We start from the raw sequence: 10,498 nt of genomic DNA, 5'->3' as shown, positions 1-10,498 counted from the left end.
GCAGTGTGTTGTGAGGTTTATTTATTTCTTCATGCCATACATGACAGAAAAGTATCTCTGACTTTTGTACTATATTTCAGTAGCCTTCCAACTTTGCGTGTGATGGAGAGATCTGGGCGTGGGGCAATGGTAGACTTCCATGCACAGCTTCCTGTGGGGAAATAGTGTACATTCCAGGCTTTAACCCCTCTCCCCAATGGCCCTCTGGAATAATATAGACTCCACGCAGCAGCCATGCCAGAGTGGCAAAGTACATTCACATATGAAAATACTTAGAGGCAATGTAACCTACCTTTAGTGTCTTGTATTATCCTTATAGAGTACTTAGTCTACACAAAGCATACACGATACAGGTTGTACAATGTAACTCAAAGTTACTGTATATGCCAGCATATCATGAGCAGAGGTTTCAGGCCAGCGTGCTCACATGGTATCCTAAGCTGACTGATTTCACTGTGGATCAGGCTCATTGCCCAGAAGGAGATTAGAGTTGATTAGTTTAATAAGCTGCAAAATGTGTTGTGTTTTTATGACGATGCCAGGGTTGATACATTATTTTGTTGCAGCTGCGTTCTGTTATGACTACTAAATGTTTTGAATGTCTTAATTGGGCACAAGACTACACCCTAAAGGGTGTGTGTTCCATTAGGTAGACTTCCCTCTTACGTCCATTCGTTACAGTCTTCGTCATTTCCAACTCTCTGTGCCTCTTCCAACAATGGAGTGTGTTGGATATAAGTGATCCAGTGAAGGTGTAAAGTCTCCTCTGCTACCAAACATGGCAGTGCTTTTCGTTCTACAAGTGTTGCTTTCTCTGTTCAACAAATGTCCACATCCAGTGCCAAAGGCTTGACATAATGTTTATCTTTGTGAACTGCTCCTGACCCACTCCATTAAACCATCAGTGGTGTAAGATTTTCTCAAAGATATCTTCAACTGTAATTGAAAGTGAAAGAGGCTGCATGCTGACTAGTATTCACCAGACCAACCAATGGCACATAGTAGTCCAGTTTTTCACATTTTTAGTTGTACCTATTTTTTCTTGTTGGGATTCAAAGAGGCTTTTTTGATCAGCAGTGCTTAACATTCTAATAGTGGAATCCTTTTCATGTGGTTTGGGGAGAAAAACTGCTGTTGTGTTTTCCCACTGCAGTTTAACCCCTATTATTTGTGAAGTAATTACCCTGTGTGATTTACAAATTCTTCTCATGAACCCTGTAGCACTGTTGTGGTTGCTCTGAAGTGATGGCTTATCCTCTCTCTTGTTTACCCCCTACACAAACATACCATCCCCTCCCCAAGTGAGCTTGTTGTCGGTCACAACTGTTATCAATTAAATGACTAACCTGATGTATTTTCTCATCACACAAACACGTTAGACTGCTTAATATGTGTTTCTAGTGCAGAGTTTTCTTTTTACAATGCGTGAGCTGTCTTTGGCAGTTCCTTTGGTGGTTTGGTGTAGCTAATAAGGAGAAACAACAATAATCAATTTGTAGTTCTTGTAAAACTCACTTCAGTTAAAATCACTTTGAGGAAAATTTTAGAAAACTGAACTTGTTTATTCTTCTGGAAGGGCTGTACATCAGAAAGTTTGGCTGCACCTTCAGTCAACATGAAGCCTGTCATACAGCCTGACGCCACATGACATTATTGTCAGTAGCTGCTGAGGTCATTTGTCCTCTCCCTGACAGACGGAGGGATGCTGAGAGGAAGCAAGGCACACCCTCCAAATGCTCTCGCTGATAAGTGACCTCATTACAGCTCCAATGGGCATGTTTTTCTTATTCACAAAACACTGTGATGATGGCTGGTTCCCCAGGAGACCTGGGCTTTTGAGCCATGCCAAGCTCTTGGACTTTCTGAGAGTTTTTCTTTACTTGGCTCATGGCATACAATCAGTTTCCAGGAATATCACTATCAGGCTGAAACACCACATCTTTAATCCCTCCACACTAGTTGTTTACAAGAACATTTAGCGCTTGTAAATCTTTTGTTTTAGGGTACTGAAACAAATCAAGGTGAAGACAGCAGGCTTTTCGGACGTTATGTAAGTCTCCTTTATCTGCCCCTCACTCATTCATACACAATACACGCAAACGCCCCTCATAAAACCTTCTCTAAACCCTAATGTTAGCCATAATGTGCGGTGTCCGTGCCCAGAAGCCTGAAGCCTTCAGTCATGGAGGACTTTGGGTTGCAGTGATGCAGCTGTTAGTAATTCTCTCTTTCTCTCTCTCTCTCTCTCTCTCTCTCTCTCTCTCTCTCTCTCTCTCTCTCTCTCTCTTTCCCTCTTTCTCTCTTCATTCTCCCCTGTGTCTGGAGAATGTAAACATCAAGAGGGAGGCCAAATCTCTGCCATCACAACCTTCCTAGCAGCTGATATGGAGACAGGGCTACACTGACCGTGAGTCTGAGCCTGAAGCAGTCTAATGTACACAAGGGGTAAAGCGTGATTAGGGTTTGGATTGTAATGGCACAACATTTTGTTGACAGTTTGACCCTTTCCTGGGGGCTTTCCAGCTTAACATCAACATTGCAGACGTGGGACTTGTCATGATGTTGGCCATGCAATCAAAACCATTCCTTCTTTAGCAGGGCTGGAGAAACATGATGTCAGCTGTTTCATTGGTCAGTCAGTCCATAACCCAACACTTTGTTCCAAAGCATCTGAACAACTACTTGGCAATAATCATATCCAAAAACTATTTGGTTTTGGATTTCCAGAAAAGTTACAACTGTTATTTGTTAATCTCAGAGGATAAAGGATGGCTAAGATTTCAGGATTAGATCATGGTTGGGTTGGGACAAAAAAAAAGGCCCTGGACTTTTTTTACACACAGCGACCCCGGGGAAGGCCGCCAACGCATCGCTCTTGCTCTTGTTTTTGTATAATGGGCTCTTGTTTTTGTATAATGGGCTGCTCAAAGGGCACACTCGCTCTTGTTTTTGTATAATGGGCTGCTCAAGCGGCACACTCGCTCTTGTTTTTGTATAATGGGCTGCTCAAGCAGCCCACATGGTGCTCAAGCGGCCCACATAGCAACCAGCCCACCGGGATTTCTCCTGATTTCTCCCAATGACCAGTCCTACTCTGGATCTAAGCTTTTGCCGAGCGCCAACATCAGGTAACATTTTAAACAGGGAAATTTAAAAAACCTCTGAAATTTCCATTAAATTTTAATGTGGCTAATCATGGTTCCCAGAGAATAATCCCTTTTGGGTTTTCTGATCTTGTGGCCTGTCCCTTGGGCCAGACATACAAAAAAGTTTCACTTTGTTCACATGATGCTGTGTTATATAATGCAATATAGTATGACATTTGCTAAGCATTTATCAGCAATCATGCTCCCCAGAGGAAGATCCCTTTTAGATTTGGTGATTCCGCAACCTTTGTTGCTTTGTTGCCATTCTGAGGTAAAACTTAACATTGTTAGCTCCACTATCCTTCCTCATGACTTCTAACATTTTGTCTAGTGCCACAGGTCAAAATTTTTACCTTGATGAATTTTGTTTCTTAACAAGGTAGCCAAAATTAATGGCTGGGTTTCTCAATATATATATATGTGTATATATATATATATTTACCAGTCATGTTGCACAAAGGATGAACCCTGTCCATTTTTAACATATGAGTTTTTCTCTTGCACCACCATCAGATGAAGTTTTAGACAAAAAAGTAATTGCCAAATTTTCATTAAAATTTTACTGTGACTATTCATGGTCTCCAGATGATCAAAGCATTTTTTTTACTGATTTTACTGATCCTGATTCTTTCCTTTTGTACCACCCTTACACCAAAATTTCCATTTGGACACAAGACACTGTATTGCATATTGCAATTGGCTGATTTCCTTGACATTTGCTGAACACATCATCATGCTCCCCACAGGAAAATCCCATTTAAATTGTTTGTAGGAAGTGATTCCTCAGCCTTTTTTGTAGAGATATCCTAAGGTCAAACTCTCTAAGAATAGCACAGATATCACTACATTGTTCAACCATCCAACACTTTTTTGGGGGAGGTTGGCACCTCTAGGCACTTCTAGTGGCACCTCAGACATTTTGCATTGTTTTCACTTTGATGTCACAGTCATGTAGCAGGTTCCATAAAATCTCTAAACATGCACTACCATTTCACTTGTAGCTCTTTAAAAGCCATTTCTCACGTAAACCCTCAATCCCAGTACCCCCAAAGATGTATACCCCCACCCAGACCCAGCCTCTCAAACTGATTTCCAACCCCAAAATCCCAAGGCCATTTTTCCCCCTCTTATTTCTTTCTCTGCTGAATAATTTGAACAAATTACCTCCATATGTGTCTGAAGGAGCCCCATGGGAAAGGGGCCAAGAAGAATATACTGCTGACGGAACCCAAACATTGACTTCATCAAACATTGAGAGCAGCGTGCTCTGATGCTCTCCATATGCTCACCTGGCACCGGCAGCTATTTGCTGACAGCACAGCAACATCTCACCGGCACAGCTCTTTATCTCCTTATGCCACACGTTGTTTGGTATCTGAGATCAGGAGGTGGATGGAGGTTGGTCATGCTAGTTGCTATCACCCATGAGGTAACATGTCAACATAAAAAGCATTCAAATGATAAGGTAGTCGAGAGATAACAAAGATTTAATGTGTCAATCAAAAAATGTTTTGTATGTACAGTACATGGTGATGGTGGTGAGCAAAATCCCAGAGCCCCTCTATAGGGCCTCATGTGTTTTCAGCCAGTAACCAGAGAAACAGCAAAGGAGGAAACATTAGACAGAGTAGAAAATGGAGAAAAGAGAGGGGGGGAGCAGAGAGGAAGACAGGGTATAACTTTCCCTATGTGATTAACATTAAATCTCAGGTACCACACTCAAACCTGTATTTCCTTTGGCACCTGGCCAGAGGCTTTTGACCTTGTTCACTTTCTTTCACATGTCACTCGGCAGGCGCTCGGTTGTGACCTTTAAAGCAATGAATACACGTCTCTGGAGAAAGATCACTCACAGAAAGCCTTCACGAGGTTTAAGGAGAAAAATCACCCAATCAAATACAGCTATATTTCAGGCAATCATCAATGTGTCTGGGGCTACAGTCCTCCCTCATTGCTGACCTCCAACATTAGGAATGTGTGATTCACCGGGGGAGGGAAAGGGTGGACTCCGCTCCTATCTTGCGTGGTCCAAGCTGCACTATAACAGAGCTGCACGCTGATCCAGACAGATCCTGTCAGTGGGTTCTGCCTCCTCCTCAGGCATCTGTAACACCACGACATGCACAGAGAGAGAGTGAGGGGGAGAGAATGACAAGGATTTGGCAATAACAGCCTTTCTGAGTAAAAGCAAAGTTAGTAAATTGCAGGGGGGTTTATTGAGTAACATTCCATTTGGATCCACTAGTCAGCTGTTTGAAAGGTCGTGTAAGGGTGATTATTACGGAGCAGAATAAGAAATAAGCAAGTCAGAGTCCATTTAAGATTTAAAAAGCATACAACAGACATTATAAGGCAAAATTACCACTTGTGATTCACAACTAACTAGGATTTTGACTGATCATATTAACCTTCATAAGTCATGATGTGGTGGAAAATGTTATTCAAAATCACATTCTAAATTCTGACTTGACAACATACATGTATTTATCCGCAGTAAAAGCACTGGCTGTTGACTCACATTGTTATCATGATATTTGAGTCACCGGTTAATGACTTACGGTAATTGCCAGCATCAAGGAAAACATAGCATGTAATGGCCTCAGTCTATTCTATTAACTTGTGTATTTAGCTGCACTATCAATATTTTACACTAACAATGGCTCAAATGACTAGTGTGAAAGGGGTCACTTGATTGCAGAAACAAAGCAACAAAGAATCATCACCCAATCTTGCAGATGTTTTGCGTCTTTCAGCTCATTGTTTTGGTTTTACAGCACACAGTTTCACTGTTTTGGTTCAGTCTCACTGCTCTCATCACTGTGGTTTCCAGACGCAGCAGTTTTTTTCAGCAAAATGCTCTAAAAACCCAATGTACACCAAATGGCATCTACTACGGCTAGAGACTGAGGCCTATATGGAAGTACAATACGCTTAAATGCAATGCCACTGACGGCCGCTGCTGGCTCCAAAAATCAGTGGCTTCAATAGATTTCCATTCAAAAAATGTTAACTTCTCTCAAATACTGAGTCAATATTTTTTTTCAACAAGTCATGTTTCCAGTGCATGAAAAGTAACACCCCATACTCCTTATTTGGAAAGTCCTGGCTCCAGCTCTACTCTGGGCTTCAAACCTACTCCAATGCAAACCAATGGGTGACATCACACCTCGCTACATCAATCTTTATATACAGTCTATGGACAGGCTGGTCAGTGTTCGTCATCATTCCAGGCAAGCCCTTTGGTAATTTACTGCTGGCTCTGATGTCTCTGTAGCATCTTGATATATATTTCCTTTTGGAAGATATATTTTGGTCTCAGAGATTTAGTATAATATTAGACAAACACATTATTATTCATTATTATATCCTTTTTATTGGACAGTACAACAACACTGACTCTGTGGAATTTCAGGCACCTATACTGTATGTACACCACGTTTCAATAAAAATCAATATGTATAATTGAAAATAACTCCTGAGATGAATTTGCCAAGTTCGGCCTAATATGAAGACGATAGGTCAATTGTCCCCCTATAGCAGCCTGGCGCACATGTGTTTTGGTATTTGTAGCATTTCTGGATTTTGAGCTTGTTTCCCTTAATGTTTGTGCTTTCACTTTTGCGTGTGCTTCGTCCTTTAGGGGCACTGTATTATATAAATATCCAGCTGTTCAATTATCAATAATAATAATTCAATAATTCAATTTCATTCTATAGTAAGAAACAATCCTTGTCAACTATTTTCCTGTTAATTCAATAAAGGGTCGAGATCTGGTGAGTGTGAAAGCATAGCATATGATTTACATCATTTTCATAGTCACCAAACCATTCAGTGACCCCTTGTGTCCTGTATGGAAGCATCTATTTCACAATTATTAGGTCTCTCATCTGAAAGTCCAAATACACCAGATGAAGAACTGCCTTTGGCCTTTTTTTGAATTTGTTTTTTTATACTCAATTATATTGTAGTTCAGTAGACTGTCAGCTTTTTTCCATTATTTAAGCCCAATCATATAATTTTAGTTTGTGGAAATATTTTGTGCATGCAAAAGACTCACATAGGAAAATCTTGTTTTTTGATTACCTTTATCTCCTCATATTTATGGCATTGTGAAATACGGATTAGACTGACTGACTGTTAGATTTGCTTTTCTCGTTCCTGTTACCTACAGCCACAAACTCATAATGTCCTTATTGTTTTTCGTGGCGCAGTCAAAGCAGGATTGTAAAATGATGATGGAAACGCACCTTATCATGACATTCATCTCTTATCTGACTCTGATGAGCTGTCAGGTGACTCCTAATCACAGAACCCCTCATAAAACAGCAAATTGTTGTTGCACCTCCATTTTTGCATGGATAAAACAAACAAGATTTAATATAGTAATCAATGAGCTTTAGAGGTGTTGATAGGTGGATTGTGTGAACTTTGGAAAGAGCTAGGCTAGCTGTTTCCCCATTTGCTATCTTTATGCTAAGCTAAGCTAACCGGGAGCAGGCTGTCGCATTATATTTACCATACAGCTATGAGAGTAGTATCGATATTTTCATTTAAGCGAGTGAATAAGCATTTCCAAAATGCTGAACGTCCCCTTTAAGTCTAGTGACTTTGAAGGCCATATATTGTAGCATTATTCACATCATCCCAGTCCTTTAACTCATGTGGAATAGATTATTAAATGTAGAATATTTACAGCCCTAGGGGTGTGCCCAAGTCCAAGTACATTATTATGAGAGAGTACAAATAGTGTGTCTTTTACGAATGTTTATTTCGTACAAATATTTTAAAGTTATTTGTTTTAGGGAAGAAAAAAAAACATGTCCAATACCAGCATGCAGGTCGGCATATCGCTATCTCAGTCTCTCTCCTCTGCTCTGCTGTTACGTCTATCAGCAGGTCTCAATAAGGGGAGTCAAATCCACCTGCTACATGACGCACATTTCCTAATTAGAACAATACTCCTGAGTCGTGGGGTGTCCCCCAGAGATAAAGCTGAGCTACTGACACACACGAAGTGCTCCCAAGGGACTCTCCATAACCTGTTGTTCCAGTTCTTCTTTCCACAAAGTTAGGTTTTAAAAAATAGGCAATTATTCATGAACACTTATTGTAACACTTTAATTTTCTAAAATTAAAAGCGTAATAAAAACAAAAACAGGATTTTTAAGCCTTTCTTCACTTTTATTCAAATACAAATACAAATAATTTTGTTGTCTCAACAAATATAGATACAAATACAAACATTGGGCCCTCTGCACATCCCTATACAGCCCAAAGTTGGCTGCCTGAACTAGCAACAAGCATCTGCATTTGTTAGGTTTCTCTACTCATTTACTCAGGTCGTTTCAACCTTAGGTTCAATTATATTGTAGTTCTGCAGACTGTCAATTTTTACCCACTGATAAAGGGACATTTTGTGTGTACAGAAGACACAGGCAGGAAAAAAAGTTTTGGTTTTTGTGAAGGATGGATGGTGGCACCGACAATCTCATCACCTCATACATCTGGAATTGTGAAAGACTGATTAGATGTTAGATGTGCTGTTTTCTTTCCTGTTACAGACATACAATCAGCTGACAGCTGTACTTTTTGTATATTGGAGTACAGCCACTGTTGAAAAAACTCTTTAGAGATTTTGACAACAAAGTTAAAAGATTTTGAGGACAAAAACTGGCCCTAATGTGAGAATAAAGTTGTAATTTATTCATTATTTGTTATTTTGCTGCTCCTCATCATTGTGTTGTCACACAATATCATGTGAAATGTGTTTGTTTTGTTTTTAGGGAGTGAGGAAATATTTAATGTACAAATTTACTGAGCTGTTTAAATGTGCCTAGTCTGATTAGGAAAAAGTGTACAGCCATTGCCCCCCCACCCCCCCACCCCGATCTCCATACCTCTTTTGCTGTGCTATATAAAGGTCACACAGGTTTGCAAATGACACAGCTCAACTGCGTAAATTGCCAGTCTGAGAACTGAGATCACTATGTGTTTTGCAGTGTTTCTGCTGGTCTGCACCGTCTCCACAGATCAGCCTATTGCATAGCAACAGCCCTGTGTGCATGACATCCGTGCTGTGCTGAGAGAGATGACCGCCTCACTGGCTGAACAGAGGAGGGAGATCGAGCACTTACTGGAACAGAATCAAGGCACAATAGTGCATCAAGTGGGGAGAGAGGTAATATTCCGTTAATTAGGAATCACTGCTTTTTTACAGGAGGTTTTTATATAAGGCCATGGCAGTTCATTCTATGAACAGGTTGTGCCTGTTGCACAAATGTGCAAAAATATCCATTAAAACCGAAGGTGCAAAAATAAAACACACATTTAGTTAATCTGTTTTTCAGCATGAGAAGCTAAGTTGAGAGAACTGGAATTGCCAAAGGCTGATGTGGACTGAAGAAAGAACTACAAGGTATCATTGCATCCCTGCCTCCTAAAAGCACACTCATACTGTATATAATTTCATTGTATACACACGCCTACCACTTCAAGTTCTGTGTAGCTGCACACCTACAGCCCTTACATGCTACAGGTGCTGTGTTGGTCAAGAATAATCAATACGTACAATAGCTATTGGCATATGAGTTTCAGCTGTGCCATTTTGGGAGTACTGAGCACTGATAGTGCTAACCTGCTTCTGGAGGTTGGAGATGTCGTGTTTTTTTGTCTGTGGATCCACTCAGTGATGAAAATCACCCTGAATCTTCAGCGGTCATCTGCTGGTCACCATGTTAGAGAGAAATAATCCCTCTACTTTATAGCTACATGAGTTGTTGGTTGTGGTCAGTTTTACACATTTTCTAACAAGAAGTCTCGAAACCTCTACCTCGATATGAAGTACAGTTGGCTCACAATAAGAATGCTTTAAAATACTTGGAAAGCACTCTGAGAAAGCACTTCCACCAAGGCTGCACGATGTTTCTTGATGTCATTTTATTTTTGTATTTACCGCACTGAAACCAGAGTGTCACAGTCTGATAGTGTACAAATTTGGAATCAAATTTCCATGTAAAAAACAGATTCAGAGCCACAAAGGGGAAAAAAGGCTGCAGACATACTTTAAAAGAGACAAACTTTTGACTCAACATTAATTGATCCAAATGAATACAGTTATCCTGTCTTTACTATCTGATTCTCTGAATTATCTTTTCAACCTTGTTTTTTCATCTCTTTTTTTATTATTAGCATTTGAAAAAAACACTTTTCTTCAATGCATTATCATTATTGTTTGAAAATAAAATATCCTTCCCTTACTGAAAATTAATTGGATTTTTTTCAGAAAAATCTATGTTTTTGCTCACCTTATTCAGGTAATTGAGGTAAAAGACAGTCGGGTTTTGGCAAGTCAT

Source organism: Thunnus maccoyii, chromosome 12, assembly GCF_910596095.1.
Source record: "Thunnus maccoyii chromosome 12, fThuMac1.1, whole genome shotgun sequence".
Taxonomy (NCBI): Eukaryota; Metazoa; Chordata; class Actinopteri; order Scombriformes; family Scombridae; genus Thunnus; species Thunnus maccoyii.
Note: the sequence above shows the minus strand (reverse complement) of the source record.